This window comes from Panthera tigris, chromosome E3, assembly GCF_018350195.1.
Source record: "Panthera tigris isolate Pti1 chromosome E3, P.tigris_Pti1_mat1.1, whole genome shotgun sequence".
Classification (NCBI taxonomy): Eukaryota; Metazoa; Chordata; class Mammalia; order Carnivora; family Felidae; genus Panthera; species Panthera tigris.
Window position 1 is genome coordinate 30,780,384 of NC_056675.1, and position 20,233 is coordinate 30,800,616.

Sequence of the window (20,233 nt, forward strand, 5' to 3'; positions counted from 1 at the left end):
TAACCCTCTGTTTGTTCTCATATTTAGGAGTCTATTATGTTTTTGTCCCCTCCCTGTTTTTTATTATTTTTGCTTCCCTTCCCTTGTGTTAATCTGTTTTGTCTCTTAAAGTTCTCATATGAGTGAAGTCATGTGATATATGTCTCTCTCAGACTGACAAATTTCACTTAGCATGATATCCTCTAGTTCCAGTCATGTAGTTGCAAATGGCAATATTTCATTCTTTTTGATTGCCGAGTAATACTCCATTGTATATACACCACATCTTCTTTATCCATTCGTCCATCGATGGACATTTGGGCTCTTTCCATACTTTGGCTATTGTCGATAGTTCTACTACAAACATTGGGGTGCATATGTCTTTTCGAAACAGCACACCTCTATCCCTTGGATAAATACCTAGTAGTGCCATTGCTAGGTCGTAGGGTAGTTCTATTTTTAATTTTTTGAGGAAACTCCATACTGTTTTCCAGAGTGGCTGTACCAGTTTGCATTCCCACCAGCAATGCCAAAGAGATCCTCTCTCCACATCCTCGCCAACATCTGTTGTTGCCTGAGTTATTAACGTTAGCCATTTTGACAGGTGTGAGGTGGTATCTCATTGTGGTTTTGATTTGTGTTTCCCTGATAAGTGATATTCAGCATTGTTTTCATGTGTCGGTTGGCCATCTGAATGTCTTCTTTGGTAAAGTGTCTATTCATGTCTTTTGCCCATTTCTTCACTGGATTTTTTGTTTTCTGGGTGTTGAGTTTGATAACTTCTTTATAGATTTTGGATACTAGCCCTTTATCTTATACGTCATTTGCAAATATCTTCTCCCATTCTATCAGTTGCCTTTTACTTTTGCTGATTGTTTTCTTCGCTGTGCAGAAGCTTTTCATCTTGATGAGGTCCCAGTAGTTCATTTTTGCTTTTGTTTCCCTTGCCTCCAGAGACATGTTGAATAAGAAGTTGCTGTGGCCAAGGTCAAAGAGGTTTTTTCCTACTTTCTCCTTAAGGATTTTGATGGCTTCCTGTCTTACATTGAGGTCTTTCTTCCATTTTGAGTTTATTTTTGTGTATGGTGTAAGAAAGTGGTCCAGGTTCATTTTCTACAGGTCACTTTCCAGTTTTCCCAGCATGACTTGCTGAAGAGACTGTCTTTATTCCAATGGATATTCTTTCCTGCTTTGTCAAAGATTAGTTGGCCCTACGTTTGTGGGTCCATTTCTGGGTACTCTGTTCTGTTCCATTGATCTGAGTGTTTGTTTTTATGCCAATACCATACTGTCATCATAATTACAGCTTTGTAATACAGCCTGAAGTCCAGGATTGTGATGCCTCCTGCTTTGGTTATCTTTTTCAAGATTGCGTTGGCTTTTCAGGGTCTTTTCTGGTTCCAAACAAATTATAGGATTGTTTGTTCTAGCTCTGTGAAGAATTCTGGTGTTATTTTGATAAGGATTGCCTTAAATACGTAGATTGCTTTGAGTAGTATTGACATTTTAACAATATTTGTTCTTCCTATCCAGAAGCATGGAATACTTTTCCATTTTTTTGTGTATTCTTCAATTTCTTTCATAAGCTTTCTATAGTTTTCAGTGTATAGATTTTTCACCTCGTTGGTTAGGTTTATTCCTAGGTATTTCATGGGTTTTGGGGCAATTGTAAATGGGATTGATTCCTTGATTTCTATTTCTGTTGCTTCATTGTTGGTGTATAGGAATGCAACTGATTTCTGTGCATTGATTTTCTATCCTGCCACTTTGCTGAATTCATGGATCAGTTCTAGCAGGTTTTGGTGGAATCTTTTTGGTTTTCCATATAGAGTATCATGTCATCTGCGAAGACTGAAAGTTTAACCTACTCCTGGCCCATTTGTATGTCTTTTATTTCTTTGTGTTGTCTGCTGAGGCTAAGGCTTGCAATAATATGTTGAATAACAGTGCTGAGAGTGGACATCCCTGTCTTGTTCCTGACCTTAGGGGGAAAGCTATCAGTTTTTCCCCACTGAGGATGATATTAGTGTTGGGTCTTTCATATATGGCTTTTATGATCTCGAGGTATCATCCTTCTATCCCTTCTTTCTTAATGGTTTTTATCAAAAAAGGATGCTGTATTTTGTCAAATGCTTTCTCTGCCTCTACTGACAGGATCATGTGGTTCCTGTCCTTTCTTTTATTGATGTGATGAATCACACTGATTGTTTTGCAGATATTGAACCAGCCCTGCATCCCAAGTATAAATCCCACTTGGTCGTGGTGAATAATTTTCTTCATGGATTGTTGTATCAGGTACACTAATATCTTGTTGAGGATTTTTGCATCCATGTTCATCAGGGAAATTCATCTATAGTTCTGCTTTCTCGTGGAGTCTTTGTCCGGTTTTGGAATCAAGGTAATTCTGGAATCATAGAAAGGGTTTGGAAGTTTTCCTTCCATTTCTATTTTTTGGAACAGCTTCAAGAGAATAGGTGTTCACTCTTCCTTAAATGTTTGGTAGAATGCCCCTGGAAAGCCATCTGGCTCTGGACTCTTGTTTTTTGGCAGATTTTTTATTACTAATTTGATTTCTTTACTGGTTATGGGTCTGTTCAATGTTCTATTTCTTCCTGTTTCAGTTTGGTAGTTTATATGTTTGTAGGAATTTGTCCATTTCTTCCAGATTACCCATTTTATTGGCATATAATTGCTCATAATATTCTCTTATTATTGTTTTTTTATTTCTTCTGTGTTTGTTGTGATCTCTCCTCTTTCATTCTTGATTTTATTTATTTGGGTCCTTTCCTTTTTCTTTTTTGATCAAACTGGCTAGGGGTTTATCAATTTCGTTAATTCTTTCAAAGAACCAGCTTCTGGTTTTATTTATCTGTTCTACTGTATTTGTTTTTTAGTTTCAATACCATTGATTTCTGCTGTAATCTTTATTATTTCCTGTCTTCTGATAGTTTTAGGTTTTATTTGCTGTTCTTTTTCCAGTTCTTTAAGGTGTAAGGTTAGGTTGTGTATCTGAGACCTTTCTTCCTTCTTAGGAAGGCCTGGATTGCTATATACTTCCCTCTTTTGACTGCCTTTGCTACATCCCAGAGGTTTCGGGTTGTGGTGTTATCATTTTCATTGGCTTCCATGTAATTTTCAATTTCCTCTTTAACTTCTTGGTTAGCCCATTCATTCTTTAGTAGGATGTTCTTTAGTCTCCAAGTATTTGTTATTTTTCCAAATTTTTTCTTGTGGTTGATTTCGAGTTTCATAGCATTGTGGTCTGAAAATATGCACTGTATGATCTTGATCTTTTTATAGTTTTTGAGGGCTGATTTGTGTCCCAGTATGTGATCTATTCTGGAGAATGTTCCATGTGCACTGGAGAAGAATGTATATTCCTCTGCTTTAGGATGAAATGTTCTGAATATATCTGTTAAGTCCATCTGGCCCAGTGTGTCATTCAAAGCCATTGTTTCCTGGTTGGTTTTCTGTGTCAGGATGTGTCCACTGCTGTGATGATGTGTCCATTGCTGTAAGTGGGGTATTTAAGTCCCCTACTATTATGGTATTATTATCAATGAGTTTCTTTATGTTTGTGATTAATTGATTTATATATTTGGGTGCTCTCACATTTGGAGCATAAATGTTTACAATTGTTAGGTCTTCTTGGTGGGTAGACCCCTTAAATTATGATATAATGCCCTTCTCCATCTCTTGTTACAGTCTTTATTTTAAAGTCTAAATTGTCTGATACGAGTATGGCTACTCGGGCTTTCTTTTGTCAACCATTAGCATGATAGATGGTTCTCCATCCCCTTACTTTCAGTCTGAAGGTGTCTTTAGGTCTAAAGTGAGTCTTTTGTAAACAGCATATAGATGGATCTTGTTTTCTTTTCTTTTTTTAACTTTTTTTAACATTTATTCATTGTTGAGAGATGGCGAGAGACAGAGTGCGAGTAGGGGAGGTGCAGAGAGAGAGGGAGACACGGAATCCAAAGCAGGCTCCAGGCTATGAGCTGTCAGCACAGAGGCCGACGTGGGGCTCAAGGTCACAGACCGTGAGATCATGACCTGAGCCAAAGTCAGATGCCTAACCGACTGAGCCCCTGGATCTTGTTTTCTTATCCATTCTGTTACACTCTGTCTTTTGATTGGAGCATTTAGTACATTGACGTTTAGAGTGAGTACTCAAAGATATGAGTTTATTGGCATTTTGTTTCTTGTAGAGTTAGAGTTTCTGGTGGTGTTCTTTGGTACTTTCTAGTCTTTGTTGCTTTTGATAATTTTTTTCCCGTCTTTTCTCCCCTCAGCAAGTCCCCTTAAAATTGCTTGCAGGGCTGGTTTGATGGTCACTAACTCCTTTAATTTTTGTTTGTCTGGGAAACTTTTAATCTCTCCTTCTCTTTTGAATGACAGCCTTGCTGCGTAAAGAATTCTTGTCTGCATATTTTTCCAATTCAGCACATTGAATATATCTTGCCACTCCTTTCTGGCCTGCCAAGTTTCTGTGGCTAGGTCTGCTGCAAACCTGATCTGTCTTCTCTTGTAGGTTAAGGACTTTTTTTCCCTTGCTGCTTTCATGATTCTCTCCTTGCCTGAGTATTTTGTGAATTTGACTATGATATGCCTTATTGATGGCCCGTTTTTATTTAATTGAATGGGGGTCCTCTGTGCTTCCTGGATTTTGATGCCTGTGTCTTTCCCTAGGTTAGGAATGTTTTCCACTATGCTTTGCTCACATAACCTTTCTGCCCCTTTTTCTCTCTCTTCATCTTCTTGGACCCCTATGATCTGATGTTGTTCCTTTTTAATGAGTCACTGATTTCTCTAATCCTTGAATCGTGCTCTTTTGCCTTCACTGTTTGCTTTTCTGCTTCATTATTCTCCATAAGTTTTTCCTCTGTATTGCTAATTTGCTGCTCTGCGTCATCCATCCTTGCTGCCAGGGTATCCATTCGAGGTTGGAGCTCAGTTATAACATTTTTTATTTCCTCCAGACTAGCTTTTACTTCTTTTATCTCTGCAGAAAGGGAGTCTAATCTATTTTCGACCCCAGCTAGTATTCTTATTATCGTGATTCTAAATTCTGGTTCAGACATCTTGCTTGGATCTGTGTCGATTAAGTCCTTGGCTGTCATTTCTTTCTTCTCTTTCTTTTGGGGTGAAATCCTTCAGTTTGTCATTTTGAAGGAAGAAAAGGAATTGATAAAGCAAAAAAAAAAAAATTAAAATGAAAAAATTAAAAACAACACACACACACACAAATCAAATAAATGATGCCAGACTGTAGGTGTGTTTTGGTCTGGTTATTGAAAGGAGCTTGATAGATTAGAGAAAAAAGTGGGGGGGGGGGGAGATAAAAAAGGAAAATGTTTGAAAATTTGAGAAAATGAATACAATGAAATAGAATAAAATGAAATGATGAAGTAAAATAGAATTTGAAAACTTTACAAAAAAGTAAAAAATATAGTAGAAAAAATAAAGAAAAATATTTTCAATAAAAATTGAAAATAAAAATAAATTTTTTGTCTTTCTGTATTCAAGAAAAAGAAGTGAAAAAGAAAAAAAGAAAACTGAATAGATGGACCAGTGAACAGGCTGAAATATGATTGAAATCACTTCGTTTTCCCCTAGAAGTCAAACTATGAAACACTTTATAGCTCGTAAACTAAGCAGGCGGAGAGACTTGTGTTCCTGAAGAGCGAGGTTGGCCCAGTTGGGCGGGGCTTAGGGTAATGACTTCGTTCTCCACTAGATGGCGCTGCTCAGCTCACTGGAAGGGATTGTTGTGGCGCTTGCAGGTGTGTATGCGCATGCGCGGGAGCGGTAAAAATGGCGTCATCCAGCTGCCCAGTCTCTAGTATGGAAACTCTGTGCTCTCCCCGGCCAGCAATCGTGCACCCATCCTTTGTCTCCGGCTTCCTCTGCTCCCGCTTCTACGCTGTCCGTGTCCAAGCCATCAGGTTGCCAGGCGGCACTTACCTCCGAGCTTTATTTCCTACGCGGCTGTGTTTCCCGACCCCTCACTTCGGAGGGACCGCGGCTTGGACCCGCTCAGATCCTCTGCAGGAGGGTCTCCCTGAGCAGTGGCTGGGTGCCGGCCTCACCTGGGAACGTTCGCGGGACTCTGCTGCTGCCGTAGCCAGAGACTGCGGCTGGGCGCCAGCCTGCCCCAGAAAAGGTTCACGCGATCGTGTAGCAGCAGCGTTTCGGGGATCATGGAAAATCACAACACGCATCTGGCCCCAGGCTTCACCCTTCCCACCAGAGCAGCACCAGGTAACGAGTTGCGGAGTTTCAGATTCTGCGATCCCCTGTTTATAGAGTCTTAATGGAATTTAAACTCTCTCCTGTCTCCTTTCTCCCCTTTAGTTCAGTCCCTGTGGCTGTTTCCACTTTTCTCCAGCTGCTTTTGGGGGTGGGGGGTGTGCTTTCCCCCCCCACCCCCATCCTCTCTCTGCAGGCAATAACAGTTCCCTGCCCTCAGTGGCTTCTCCCTCCCCCAGTTCACCTCTCTGCCCCGCGTACCTGCTGATTTCTGTGGTTCAGGTTGTGCAGATAGTTGTGTTGATCCTCAAATCTGTTTTCTAGGTGTGCAGGGTGGTTTAGTGTTGATCTGGCTATATTTCATGGACGTGATGTGCAAAAAAATTTCCATGTTGTTCCACCATCTTGGCTCCTCCTGGTAGATTGTCTTTACAAATAGTTCTCAGGGCACGTGGGTGATTCAGCCGGTTAAGTATCCAACTCCTGATCTCACAGCTCCTGAGATCGAGCCCTACATGGGGCTCTGCGCTGACAGGGTGGAGCCTGCATGGGATTCTCTCTCTCCCCATCTTTCTGCCTCTCCCCCTCTCAAAACAAATAAATAAACTTAAAAAAAAAGAAACCAATTCCTTCATCGTAAGACCCATGTTCTCCCCTTGTTCTGCAGTGAGAGAAAAGTTATGAACTTAGGTGGTTCTATAGAAATAGAGGCAATAATTGTTTCTGAGACCAGTAGCCAAAGCTCTGCCTCCATTTAGGACCCAAGGTCTTAAATACATATTTAAAATACAGACAGACAGACATATGTACCCTGTAGGGTCATTGGCTTGGATAAAGGAGGAGGCTGAAATGCAATTATGAAGAACAACATAGGGGGTAAGAAGAGAAATTAAAAGAATAACTGATTTCACCATCCATAGCCTTTGAAACGATTTGGTGTCTCAAATGTCAGTCTGAAGAACAAAACTGAAGTTTTCCATACTTAAGTTTCCACTGGTCCATAGAAAATGGAGAAAAATTATGGTTGATGAAATAGATGTTCTGTAAGCACCTCTTTTAAAGGCTGTGTACTCTATTTGTATAATAATTCACTTTCTCAATTATGTTAGTCTTATCTTTATCAGTGTGTGTGTGTGTGTGTGTGTGTGTGTGTGTGTGTATGCACTCGTATGCATGTTTAAATATTTCTTACCAGGGAAAAAATGGTAGACTTATCGTCCCTAATTTTTGGTCATTTTACTAGAGATGAAATCCCAGAGTCTGGGATGACTAATTTAAGAATCTCACAGTAGCTTTTGTTCACAAGTAAAGTGGTAGTTTGAAGCAATTCTCTGAATAATTTAAGTCCCTCCAACTGTACTGTGAAACCAAAATAGGTTTTAGGGTCATGCATTTTCCAGCTAAATACATTGGCTGAAATGACGAGGTGTATCCCCAGGAATCAGCTATGGCTGGATGCAAACCACACAACTCCCCAGACCTGTGTCTCTCTGCTCCAACAAATGCCTATAAATACAGATTGTATCAGTTAGTTTTTGCCAGGTAACAAATCATCCCAAAACTTAGTGGCTTAAGATAACAACTAATTATTTAATACTCCTGGGGATTGGCAACTTAGGTTGGCCTCAACTGGATGGTTCCTCTGGTCTTGGTTGGACTCACTCATGCATTTGCTGTTAACTGCCAGGTCACCAGGGTGCTGGTTGGTCTGGGACAGCCTTCATGTGGGACAGCTCCTCTCTGTTCCATGAGATTTCTCATAAGCCATTAGGCTAGCCCAGGCTTTTTCACATGATGCCTGGGCAGGGTTCCTACTCACTAAAATAAAGCACATAAGACTTATTGAGACCCAGAGTCAGAACAGGCACATCATCCCTATGCCATATTCTGTTGGCACAAAACAAGCTACAAAGGCAGTTCGTATTCAAGGAGAATATGGAAGAGTGGCAAAGTTGCATTGTAAAGGAACATGCACACAGAGCCTGGGTGGCTCAGTCAGTTAAGCATCCGACTCTTGATCTCAGCTTGGGGCATGATCTCACAGTTTGTGAATTCGAGCCCTCAGTTGGGCTCTGTGCTGACAGCGTGGAGCCTGCTTGGGATTCTGTCTCTCCCACTCTCTACCCCTTGACCCTTGAACTCACTCTCTCTCTCTCTCTCTCAATATAAACTGAAAAGAAAAGAAAAGAACGAAAGAAAAAAGGGACATGCATGCAGGGATGTGTGAATCACTGTAGCTATTTTATGTCAACTGTCTTAGTCCATTTGGGCTGCTGTAACAAAATGTCACACACTGTGTGGTTTGTAAATAGTAGAAATCTATTTCTGACAGTTCTGGAAGCTGGCAAGATCAAGACACAAGCATAGACACATTCTGGTGACAGCCCTCTTCCTGGTTCATAGCCAGCACCTTTTCACTGTGTCCTCACATGGGGGAAGGGGTGATGGAGCACAGTGGGGTCTCTTTTATAAGAAGAGTGATTCCATTCGTGAAGACGCCACCCTCATGACCTAACCACCTCCCACAGGTCCCACCTTCTAATATCATCATATTGGTCATTAGGATTTCCAGATGGGAATTTTGAGAGGACACACAGAGAATAGCTTCAAGTTACAAACAGTTCAAATGCCACTACTACTAACCACAGTAGAATGAAAATCTCCCTGTCACCAAGACTGCCCCACCGACAGTATTCCAGGAGAAACTGATACTCATGTTTTTTACTGTTAGCAAAGAAGCAACAGTCACATGAAGTTACACAAGCTGTGTTTTCACCTGCATAATCAGAGCAACCCCTGTACATTGGCAAGTTCAGTGCGCCAACAGCCAGCCGTGTTTCCAAACCGGTAAACCAGGATGTCCTTGGTGCCTCCCTTTGTCTCAACTTCCACATCCTGTTGGTCACCAAGTTCTGTTAATTCTCCCTCCTGAACAAACATCAGATCCTTCCTTCCTGTCATCCCCATTCCTCCTGTTTCAGTTCAGCCCTCATCATCTCTCGTGGTGATGATGACACTTCTCCCTAATTTTGCCTACCCCCACTTCCATGTCCTCATCCTGAATCCAGTTGCCTTTCATTCACTTAACAAGCCTTTACTGAATGCTCACATCGTGCCAAGCACTCTGCTGTGGTGGCAGACATAAGAGGAAATAAGAGAGAGCCCATCGTTGGCTAAAGAAAGAAACAAAAAAGACTTAATTTATTCGTCAGGGCAGGTCATGTGCTGTACTGCATAACCACAAAATCTCAGTGGCTTAACCCAGTGAATGGTGACTTAGGAATCCAGGTCCCTCCCATCATGCAGCACCGCCATCACAAAATCCTTTACTTTCAGCCATGTGGAAGCCGTGTGGAGGCCATATGGAGCCATAGAGCAAAGAGCAGAAGGATGGAGTGAGGTAGTTTATGACCATTCCTGGGAAGTGGCATACGTCATTCCCACCATATTCCATTGGCTGAACTCGGTCATATGGTCCCAACTTAAGCACGAAGGAGTCTGGGAAGTGTAGTGTTCCTATGTTCTCAGAGGAGGACAGAGAGCTGGTGAGTGTATAACGAGTCTTTTCCTCAATGGATGCTTGTCATGCATGTAACTGGGAAGTATGCATCCTATGGGAACCAGAGGAGGGTCTAATATATTTAACATATCCTTGGATTCAGGAATGCAGGGCAGTGGGCTAAATAATGACCCCCAAAGATATCTAAGTCCTAATCCCTGGAACCTCAAACCTAGTACCTGGCAGAAAGGACTTTGTAGATGTGATTAAGTTAAGGATCTTGAGACAGAAATTGCTCTGGATTATCCAAGGGGGCCCTAACTGGAATCATGAGTGTTCTTCTAAGAGGCAGAGGGAGCGAGATTTGACCTGGGAAGAGAAAAAGTAGACGGGATGACAGAAGCAGAGATTGGAGTGATGTTCTCTGAAGACAGAGGAAGGGTCCACAGGCCCCCGAAGCTGAAACGCTGAGAAAGGCAAGGAAGAGATTCGAATCTCTTGGAGCCTCCAGAAGGAATCTGCCTGCCGACACCTTGATTTTAGCCTGTTAAAGCTCAATTTGAACTTTTACCCTCCACAAGTATAAGAGAATAAAGCTTTCTTGCGTTAAAACATGGAATTTGTGGTCATTTGTGACAATAGCAAGAGGAAACTAATACAAGCAGTAATGCCTACACTGAGTTCCAGATAAGGATCCCTCATTAGTGAGCTAGGCAAAAAGACAGGAAGGCAGGGTCAGAAGTGGAAGTTAAGGCTGAAGGGTAGTAAGGTCCAGATCCAACAGGATTTGGCAGGGAGGAGAGGGAGGTGAGGGGGGCAGTGAATTTAAGCCTGAGGGCACCAGGAAGCCATTGAAGCAGGAGTGACCTGACCAAGATCTGCATTTTTGCGTGATGACCCCACCTGCTCTGTGGAGAGCAGATCAGGGGAACCAGTGCTGGAGGCAGAAGACAGTCATTTGCTTTATTCCAGAAGAAAAGTAGAAAGGCAATAATTCAGGGTCCTGGCAGTATGTAGTAGAATCAACAGGACTTGGTGATGGCCCGCCTCTGATAAGAGACATCCACTCCATCACCAACATCAGCTGCACCAACTCTGATGGTCGATGGTACCTGCAAAGGACATAACCTGCTTACCACCTATCCGGAATAGAGACAAACTAGGGAAGTCTAAAGGAACAGGGAGGGTGCCTGTGAAGATCAGGTGTTATCCATTGGATGCCTTCTTCCAAATCCTGTAGTTGCCATGACCATCATGTCCTTTGTAAATTGAATAAAACAGTTGGAGCACCATCCCCATATAAAGAGAAACCCAGCATTAACCGTCATCACCACCCATGCCACAATCAAGGGATTTCTATTTCTCCTAATCTCTTCTGACTCTGACTTCCTGCTTCTGCCTGTACGCCTATGCTGATGTGTGCTCCACAGAGATGTCCCCAACTGATGCATGAGCTGGGGCTGAAATCCAACCTGCACTGTCCTGGCCAAGTCACGTACTCTTGGTGTATACAGAAAATGATTTGATGCTTGGCATGGCCAGAACTTGGAGCTTTTGAGGAGAAAAGACTGGCGATAAAGGTCAAGTAGGGGGTCAGCTTGTTTCAATGCCTTGCTAAGGGGCTTGAGACTGCTTCCTATAATGATGGTACCTTGTCTAACAATGTAAAGCAAAGAGAGACACGTTCGTTCAGATATGCACCTTATGCAGATCACTTTGCCAGCCAATCTGGTCCTCATCACCCATCTGGGACTGAGAAAAAGCCAACCAGTCTGAGCTGAGAATGTCTATACCGAGTCCTGTGGGGAATCCCATTGGCCTCCATGCACAGACAGGATCAAACAGTGCTGGGAAACAGAAAGGGAAAATAGATATGATTCCAGAGAGAAGCAGAAACAAGACAAAAAGGAACTTAACTACCTTCTTGATGGCTTTCTGGATCCTGAGATTTTGGGGTTCTGTGTGATACTCCTGGATCTTCCAATAAAGTCCTCCTACCTTCCTCCTGTTTTTGCCTAAATTAGCTCAAGTTGATTCCTGTTATAATTCTGACCGAGATACTTTATCTCCAGTTTCTCTCTTCAGGCCTTCGTCACATCACCACCAAGTGTTACATTTTGTGTCTCTCCTCCCGGAAGCCATGAGTTGGCCAGATGGAGAGGAGGAGGAGAGGTCAGGGGAAGGCAGGGGTGGGGAGAAGAGGCAAGAAGAGGGGAGGAGGAGAGGGGAGGAGAAAGGTGTCATTGCACACACACACAAAGATGTAGAAAAGTGTTCCTTATGGCATTGTTTGTAATAGCAAAGAACTGAAAACCTCCATCGGTGAGAGAACTGGTAGTCTCCCAGAGAGATCTCTCCATCGGTGAGATATTGCCTAAATAATTAACAGTACTTCCATATGGGAATACTATACAGCAGTTAAAAAAATTCTAGGGGTGCCTAGGTGGCTCAGTCAGTTGAGTATCCCACTCTTGATTTTGCCTCAGGTCATGATCTTGGCCATTCGTGGGATCGAGCCCCGTGAAGGCTCTGAGCTGACACCTCAAAGACTGCTTGGCTTTCTCTGTCCCTCTCTCTCTGCCCCTCGCCCACCTCTCTTACAAAATCAATCAATCAAAAAAAAAAATCCAGAACTCAGTTTAAGCATTACTGCCTTACTTATATATTTAATAAATATGTTTATTAAATATGTTTAATAAATATGTTTATATTCTAGACATGTTATAAATTACAATAAATTCATATATTTCATATTATTATACATCTAAATATATTTTATAAAAATATATAATAAATATATTTATTTTTTTATATTTATATTTATTTATTAAAATGTAAAAATACATATTATAAGTATATTATATGAATTTATTTATGTAATAATACAAATATTAAACTTAGAAGTAAATTTGTATTTGTAATACATAAAATATACATATAAATACATACTGTGTGTGTATGTATATATATCTGAAATGATCTTCAGTCAAGATATAATTTTTTTTTAAGAAGTAAGGCAGAAATACAAGCATACTTACTTAAAATTTTTTTTAATGTTTATTTATTTTTGAGAGAGAGAGAGAGAGAGACAGAGCATGAGCCGGGAGGGGCAGAGAGAGAGAGGGAGAGACAGAATCAGAAGCAGGCTCCAGGCTCCGAGCTGTCAGCACAGAGCCCCACGCAGGGTTCCAACTCGTCAACTGCGAGATGATGACCTAAGCCGAAGTCAGACCCTCAACCCACTGAGCCACCCAGGCGCCCCAAGCACACTTACTTTTAGAATGCACAGACTATTTCTGGGAAGATGTACTAGAAGCAGTGACCCTCAGAACAGGAAGCATGGCGAGGCACATTGCTCTTCCCAGAATGCTTCTCTGTACTGTTTTTTAACCATCTATATGCTTCAGCATAGTAATTTTTTACTTTGCTTCCAGCAAAGTAATTGATAAAAGTGTTTTTAAAAGCAAAGTAAACAAGAAAGTGCACTAATTGAAGGGTAGATGAAAAAGAAAAGAGCCTCAAACAGCTCAACAACCACCACCTGAGTTCCACTCTTGGCACCTCCGTGATGGATCCTTGACCTTGACTAAACCATTTTCCTTCCTTGGGCCTCGGTTTTTTCATCTGGAAAATAGGTCAGCAGAATTCAATGCTCTCTAAGGTCCCGGCTCCAAAAACCGTCTGCAATAGTCGCTGACAGAGCTAATTGCTCGGGCAGAACTTTCTTTCAAATTAAAGCAGTAATTGTCCTGGCTTCCCACAGCAGCGTATGATGTTGCCATCATAATATGAAATGGCTTTTTCTTTATTAGAGTTATCTTTGGAATCTGGCGCCGTAAAGGATATAAAATGAATCATAAATAACATATTTGCAAATCATGTAGAATGAGATGATTTTTTACAAGAGGCACATTTGGGCGCCTGATCAACCGCGCACCCTCTGCAGAGAAAAGTCCTCCATAGCCTGGCCAGAGATGGATGCAGATGCCTGACCCAGGAGGATCCAGTCAATTATAATGCTGCCTAAAATGAATTATATTTGTCCTCAAGAACTTGGGCTAAGAAAACACAGATGGGGGACAGGGAGTCCCATTACCTCAACGCTTCGGAACCAGACAAAGTTGCATGAGAGCAGGAATTGTACAGTCTTCCTCGTGCTGTATGCCCAATGCTTACCACCACTCTGGCACATACTAGGTGCTCAATAAATATTCATTGAGGGGTGCCAGGATGGCTCAGTCAGTTGAGCCTCTGACTCTTGATTTTGGCTCAGGCCATGATCCCAGGGTCATGGGATGGAGGCCCACGTTGAGCATGGAGCCTACTTGGGATTCTCTCCTCTCACCCTCTGCCTTTCTCCTCTGCACTCTCTCTCTCAGGTATTTTATATATATGTATATACGCATATATATACACACACGTATAGTGTATATACATATATATACATGTGTGTGTATATATACTTATTGAAGGAAAAGGTAATCACCAGAGAAATAGTTCATAAATTCTGACAGCTGTAGGTTCCGTGGTACCACCCAGTTCCTTTTCCTTTGAGAGATCTAGATTTCTACATTTTCTTGGGATTTTGTGGGATTTGGATCTCTCTTTAAAAGCCCACTTCCACCTAAGCTAATTTCAACAGATTTTGGGTTCTTTCATCCAAAAGAGCCCTAAGACAAATATTCTTTGTTCTCTCAAAATACGAATCCTGTTTTCCCCTGAGATTACTTTCTTTTAATTAAATACCATCAAAATTCATGGTAACATATTCCATGGTTCAACTCTTCAGCAAATGTGTATTGAGCTAGAAACTATGTGAGACCTGAAAGATGAATGGGGCCAAGTCCCTGCCATCCGGGCATCACATTCAGATGGAGAAAGGCAGACATACAGTTAAGTCCTTCAAAGAGCAGATTATCTGAAAGAGAAGGTTTCAACAATGCACTCTGGGTATAAGTGGGAGAAACAGATCAATATTTGGGAGGATGTCATGGAGGAGATGACCGAAAGATGGGTTTTGAAGAATGAGCAGGATGTCTCAGGGAAAGGGTATTTGGGGCAGAGAGAACACTTGGAACATAGGCACAGAGCCTAGGAACACTGGTACTTAGTGTGGTCAAGCGATGAACAACATGGTAGAATAATGTAGAAGACCAGGCTAGCAGAACAAGATGAGAATAGGAGAGTGAGCCCCATTGGTTTTTTGGGTTTTTTGTTGTTGTTGTTGTTGTTTGTTTGTTTGTTTTTACCAAGATCCCCGCTCAGTGTTTTAAATTACTTAGGCCAACAGGGATTTTTTTTTTATTTAAGAGTAGCACATTTGGCAAGTCTCCAAGCACTGAAAAGAACCCTCGATGTTCTAGAAACTCTACAACACAAAAGAAAGATGATCAGAACTCTAATCTCAGTGGTGAGCACTTTTTCTACTTCACATGTGTGTTGTTCCTCCCCCAAACATCCCATAACAGTGACTGTTCACTCTGTACAAAGGTCATTAAAAATGATCATCTTTTTTGAGGTGATGGAAATGTTCTGGAACTAGTAAGTGGTGATGATTGCACAACATTGTGAGTGTACTAAAAGCCATGAACTATTCACTTTTAAGTAAGTGGCTGGAGTAAAAGTGACCCAAGCCTTAGCCTAAGCCAGGTCATCTTCTGCGACAGATTGTACCCATGAGGATAAGGCTTGGGGGGTGAGTGCCATTTTATATATAGGGCCCAAATTAGGAAATATGATTATATACATACATGCATATATATGTATGTATATACCCTTTTCTCATTTAAAATTAAAATAACCGAGGAAATGAGCCTTAATCCCTGTAGGTGAAGAGTATATGTTAGTATAAGCATTTATGGGACTGGAGTGTGGGGTGATCATTTGACTCCATTTTTTAAAATATTAAAGCCTAGGGGCGCCTGGGTGGCTCAGTTGGCTAATCGTCCGACTTCAGCTCAGGTCACGATCTCACAGTTCATGGGTTCGAGCCCCACATCGGGCACTGTGCTGATAGCTCAGAGCCTGGAGCCTGCTTCTGATTCTGTGTCTCCCTCTCTCTCTCTGCTCCTCCCCAGCTCATGCTCTGTCTCTCTCTCTCTACTTCAAAAATAAATAAAAACATTTTTAAAATTTAAAAAAAAATAAAAGAAAATATTGAAGCCTGGGTGGCTCTGTCCGTTAAGGATCCTGCTCTCAGTTTCAGCTCAGGTCATGATCTCACGGTTTCGTGTGTTCAAGCCCCACATTGTGCTCCGCACTGTCAGTGCAGAGCCTGCTTGGAATTCTCCATCTCCCTCTCTCTCTGCCCCTCCCCCACTTACACTGTCTCTGTCTCTCTGAAAATAAATAAACTTTAAAAGTAAATAAATAAAAATAAAATGTTGAATGCCTGAACCTTGGTATCAGCCATTCTCCTTTGAAGGGTGTTTTCTTGTGCACAAGATACTCATATCCTACCCAAGACTGTAGACAAAAAAAGAAAATGTGTTGCAACATCATATTAGTGAAAAATTGGAAACAACCTAAATGTCCAGCAACAGAAAAACTAGCTAAACAAAAAGAAGAGGAAATAAATAGAATAAACCACTAGAATGTGATCACCTCCAGGCAGTGCTATTTAAAAGGGAGAACTTCTATTTTCTTTTTTCTTTTTCTTTTTAAGTTTATTTATTCTGAGAGAGAGAGAGAAGGAGAGCACAAGTGGTGGAAGGGGCAGAGAGAGAGAGAGAATCCCAAGCAGGATCCGCACTGTCAGCACAGAGCCTGACACAGGGCTCGAACTCACCAATAGCAAGATCATGACCTGAACAGAAATCAAGAGTTGGATGCTTAACCCACTGAGCCATGCAGGTGACCCTATTTTCTCACTTCTTATTTGATTTCTTGTGGCATGCCTTACTTTGTAATTTTAATAAATCCCCAAGTTTTCTTTAATCAAACATGGCTTTGTTGAGTTCCATGGAAAATAAGTGTATTCTTCAACTGGAAGATTACTCACTTTATTGAAGGGAACAAGGTTAATAAAAAAAAAAAAAAACCCAAAGTCTATGCCTATTTTATACACATTTGGGGCACACAAAAATATGTTATAAGCTGAGCATGTTCGAGAGCTGGCAACCTAAAGATACCTCCTAATCTTGAATTCTCAAATTAGATCACAGCTGCGTTATAAAACGAATGTCTGCCATCCACTAGTCGTCCATTGGCGAATTCATAAAATGCATACAAATTACTAGATTTGTCAAGGTGGCAATAAAGTCAGGGTTGGGTACTGTTGGTGCTCCTCCCAGATTCCCTTGGATTCCTTTGACCATCTCTTGAGTCCCTTGCCTAATTAGATGCTCTTTGCTTCTACGAGCATGCACAAGTAAGTCTTTAAAGGGAGGAACTGTCTCAGGCCAGTGGTGCAAATCTGCCTGGATGTTCTGAGCTGGAAGTGCTCCCAGGTTGACATCCTTCCTAGAAGCCTTTGGTCAATGTCATCTGAGTGCAGGAGTAAGAAATTGCAGCTTTCCTGCTTGGGTCCAAACAAAGTCAAAAGCATACTTTACCCTCCAGAGTCCCCAGCGAGATTAGGATGAAGTTACTCCCTGTGGAGCTTTGCCTAAATGACACTTTTGCTTGGTTTCTTGTCTTTTCCCTGTGGGTGTCTCCTGCAAGGGCTTCCTTAATGAATTAATTACACACGAATCTTCATCACTGGGTCTCCTGAAGAACTCAGTCTCGGGAGATCTTCTTTGCATGTTTAAGCTCAAAACCGGAAACAGAATGCACGAACATCGTTGATCCAAGACTGGCTTCAGAAAAGCTCAGTTTCGAGTTTTCATAAAACAGGATGATTCAAATCATGGCTGATGTAATGACAGTTTCTCAAAGCCTCAGCTCAACTAGTTACTATTCAGACTGTAACGGGCTAACGATTCGGTCTGTTGAAAGATGCACTATCTTCTTGTGCCCGTGTGTACAAGACCAGTAGGTTTTATTTCAGAAATTAATTAACTTCTCCTAATTACATATATCCCTGGAATTATTAACACCTGGAAAATCAATGAAAACTCTGTGGATTCTTTTCTTTGTTGCACCTCTCTGTCGGGGTTCAAATAACGGAATTGCTGTTGTATTTCTATGCAAAATGATTTTGCAAATCTAAGGCGAGAGATTTTATTTCTCTTTTTGGGGACCTTGCTAGGTTATTCTGGAGGTGAAATGAGGGAAATATAGAACCTAGCTCGGGCGTATGGCTCCTGGCAGGCACCCAGTGAGTCACCTTCCTTCATTCCAAAGCTGTGGCCCCTGAGGATATTCTAATTCTGTGATTCCCAAAGTGTGGCCCTACATGAGAAACACCTGGAGTGCTTACCACATGCAGATTCCTGGGCCCCACCCTTCTGAATTAGAATCTCTGGGGAGGACCCAGAGATCAGCATTTTTTAAAGCCCTTGTTTGAATTTTATGCATTCTAAAGTTCCAATATCAGTATCTTTGACTCAGTGGCTTCCCACTAGAGAGATCATGAGAATATGAGTGCGTTAATAGGTATAGTTTTAACTGAAAATGACAGGGAATCAAGTGAAACTAACATAAGCTAAGGGAAAAAAAGTAGACAGATTGATTGATTCACGAAATTAAAAAGTCCAGGCCTTTAGTTAGATTTAGGCCTTGCTAGATCCAGGGACTCAACTGCTGCCTTCAGGTTTCTCTCCTTCCTCCATTTGATTTCATTCATGATAGAATGATAGCCACTTATAGCTCTATGTTGGCCATATTTCTGCTAGTGATCCTCAAAGACAGGAGTGTATTTCCTTCCAGGTAGTTTCAGCAAAAGTCCCAGGGTAACATCTGATTGGTCTAGCTTAGGTCACATGCCCATCTTTGAACCAATCAGTATCCAGAAGGATGCAGTGCTTTGATAGGTAAGGCCTGAGTTATATGTCCATCTCTGGAGCAAAGCTATCAAGGTCAAGTCCACCTAAAACATATAAATTGGTTTCCCTTGGGAAATAAGTACCATACTGCCAGAAGTCTTGCCAGAGTATTGATCTCATGTTCACTAAAACTGGAATCTGTGTTCTTTAAAAATCTTCCAAATGGTTCCACTGATCACGAATATTTTGTGGTGCTGACCCCCAGGGATGCATTTACCTTGAAATGACATGGAAAGTCTCAGAACCACTGTTCTGTCCTCACTGGGGAGTTTAAGCCTTGCCTCTCCTGCCTGGGGAGATTCAAAAGTGAGGGACTTAGGGTGGGATGCTGGTCTTTCTGCTTCAACTGGGGGTTGATCTTCCATAAACCATGTCAGCCAGAGAATGCAAAACCCGAACTGTCACCACTTAACAGAGAGCAAAGAGGTCGGCATTAGAAGGAGCTCTCGGAAAGATGTGTCTGCTTATCCTCCAGGGAGACAACAGGTTCGTGTAACATCTTCCCGGCCAACGTGCTGACAGGAACAGGGAGCAAATGGCAGACTTGTTGAAAAGGGAAAACCCAATTGTAATACAGATGATTTCTTGATGAGAAAGTAGTGTGCTTCAGTTAGTCCAGTTAGATTTCTCCCCTGATATCTGTTAACAGGAGAGAATCTTTTTCTTGAACTGAAAAAAAGAAAATCTAGTCCATCTGTATGTGCTTGTTTATATCAATGCCAGGGAAGGGTGGGAGGAAGATATGTCCGTGAAATTAACTCAGTGTCATCTTGCACAACTAGCTTGCCCAGAACCGTGATGCTCCTACTGCTGGAGGAAAAAAAAAATGAGGCAAGACCCAAAAGGACTCGGGGTCTAATGTGAAAAGTACATTAGGACGTTGGGAGAAGGTGGGGGCTGGGGGTTGTCGAGAAGCTGCTGGGAGAAGGTCCTGGTTGTGTCTTTTGTGACCAGCTTGCTCGCATCAGCATGTCATATGTAAAGAACAAAACACCGTCCCTTTTTAATAACACATTTAACTGCCTCCTCATACACAGGAGATCATGATGTACGCCAATTAAAAAAATTCAATCTCAATTGCAGGTACAGCAGGCCAGTATTTTGGAGACCAGAAAGCTAGAAGAAATCTGTAGTTCTTAACACAGTATGTGGACTGGTAAAATAGTGTTGCAGCAGAGATGACAGTGATTTGGATGTTGAAACCACAGGAAGGGGCGGATGCTTCCAAGGGGGCAACTCAGCAACCCAGTGGGAAGTGCAGGAGACAGCAGGAAAGCAGCGCACTTGTGTGTGTGTGTGTGTGTGTGTGTGTGTGTGTGTGTGTATGAACTCACCCACACACTTCCTCCACCTGACAGCAAACTGGCCTCTTCACTGGTAGTTTTATGAATTTCATGTTGTGCAAGGTTTAAACACTCCCCAGATGGGAATTTATTATTCTGACTTGCTTTGGTTTGCCCTTACTACTCTTAAAGTGTCCCGCTCCGTATAAGAATGCCCTTCTATGATGGATATTAACTCAGCTGATTGTGGTAATCCTTTTATATATATATATATATATATATATATATATATATAT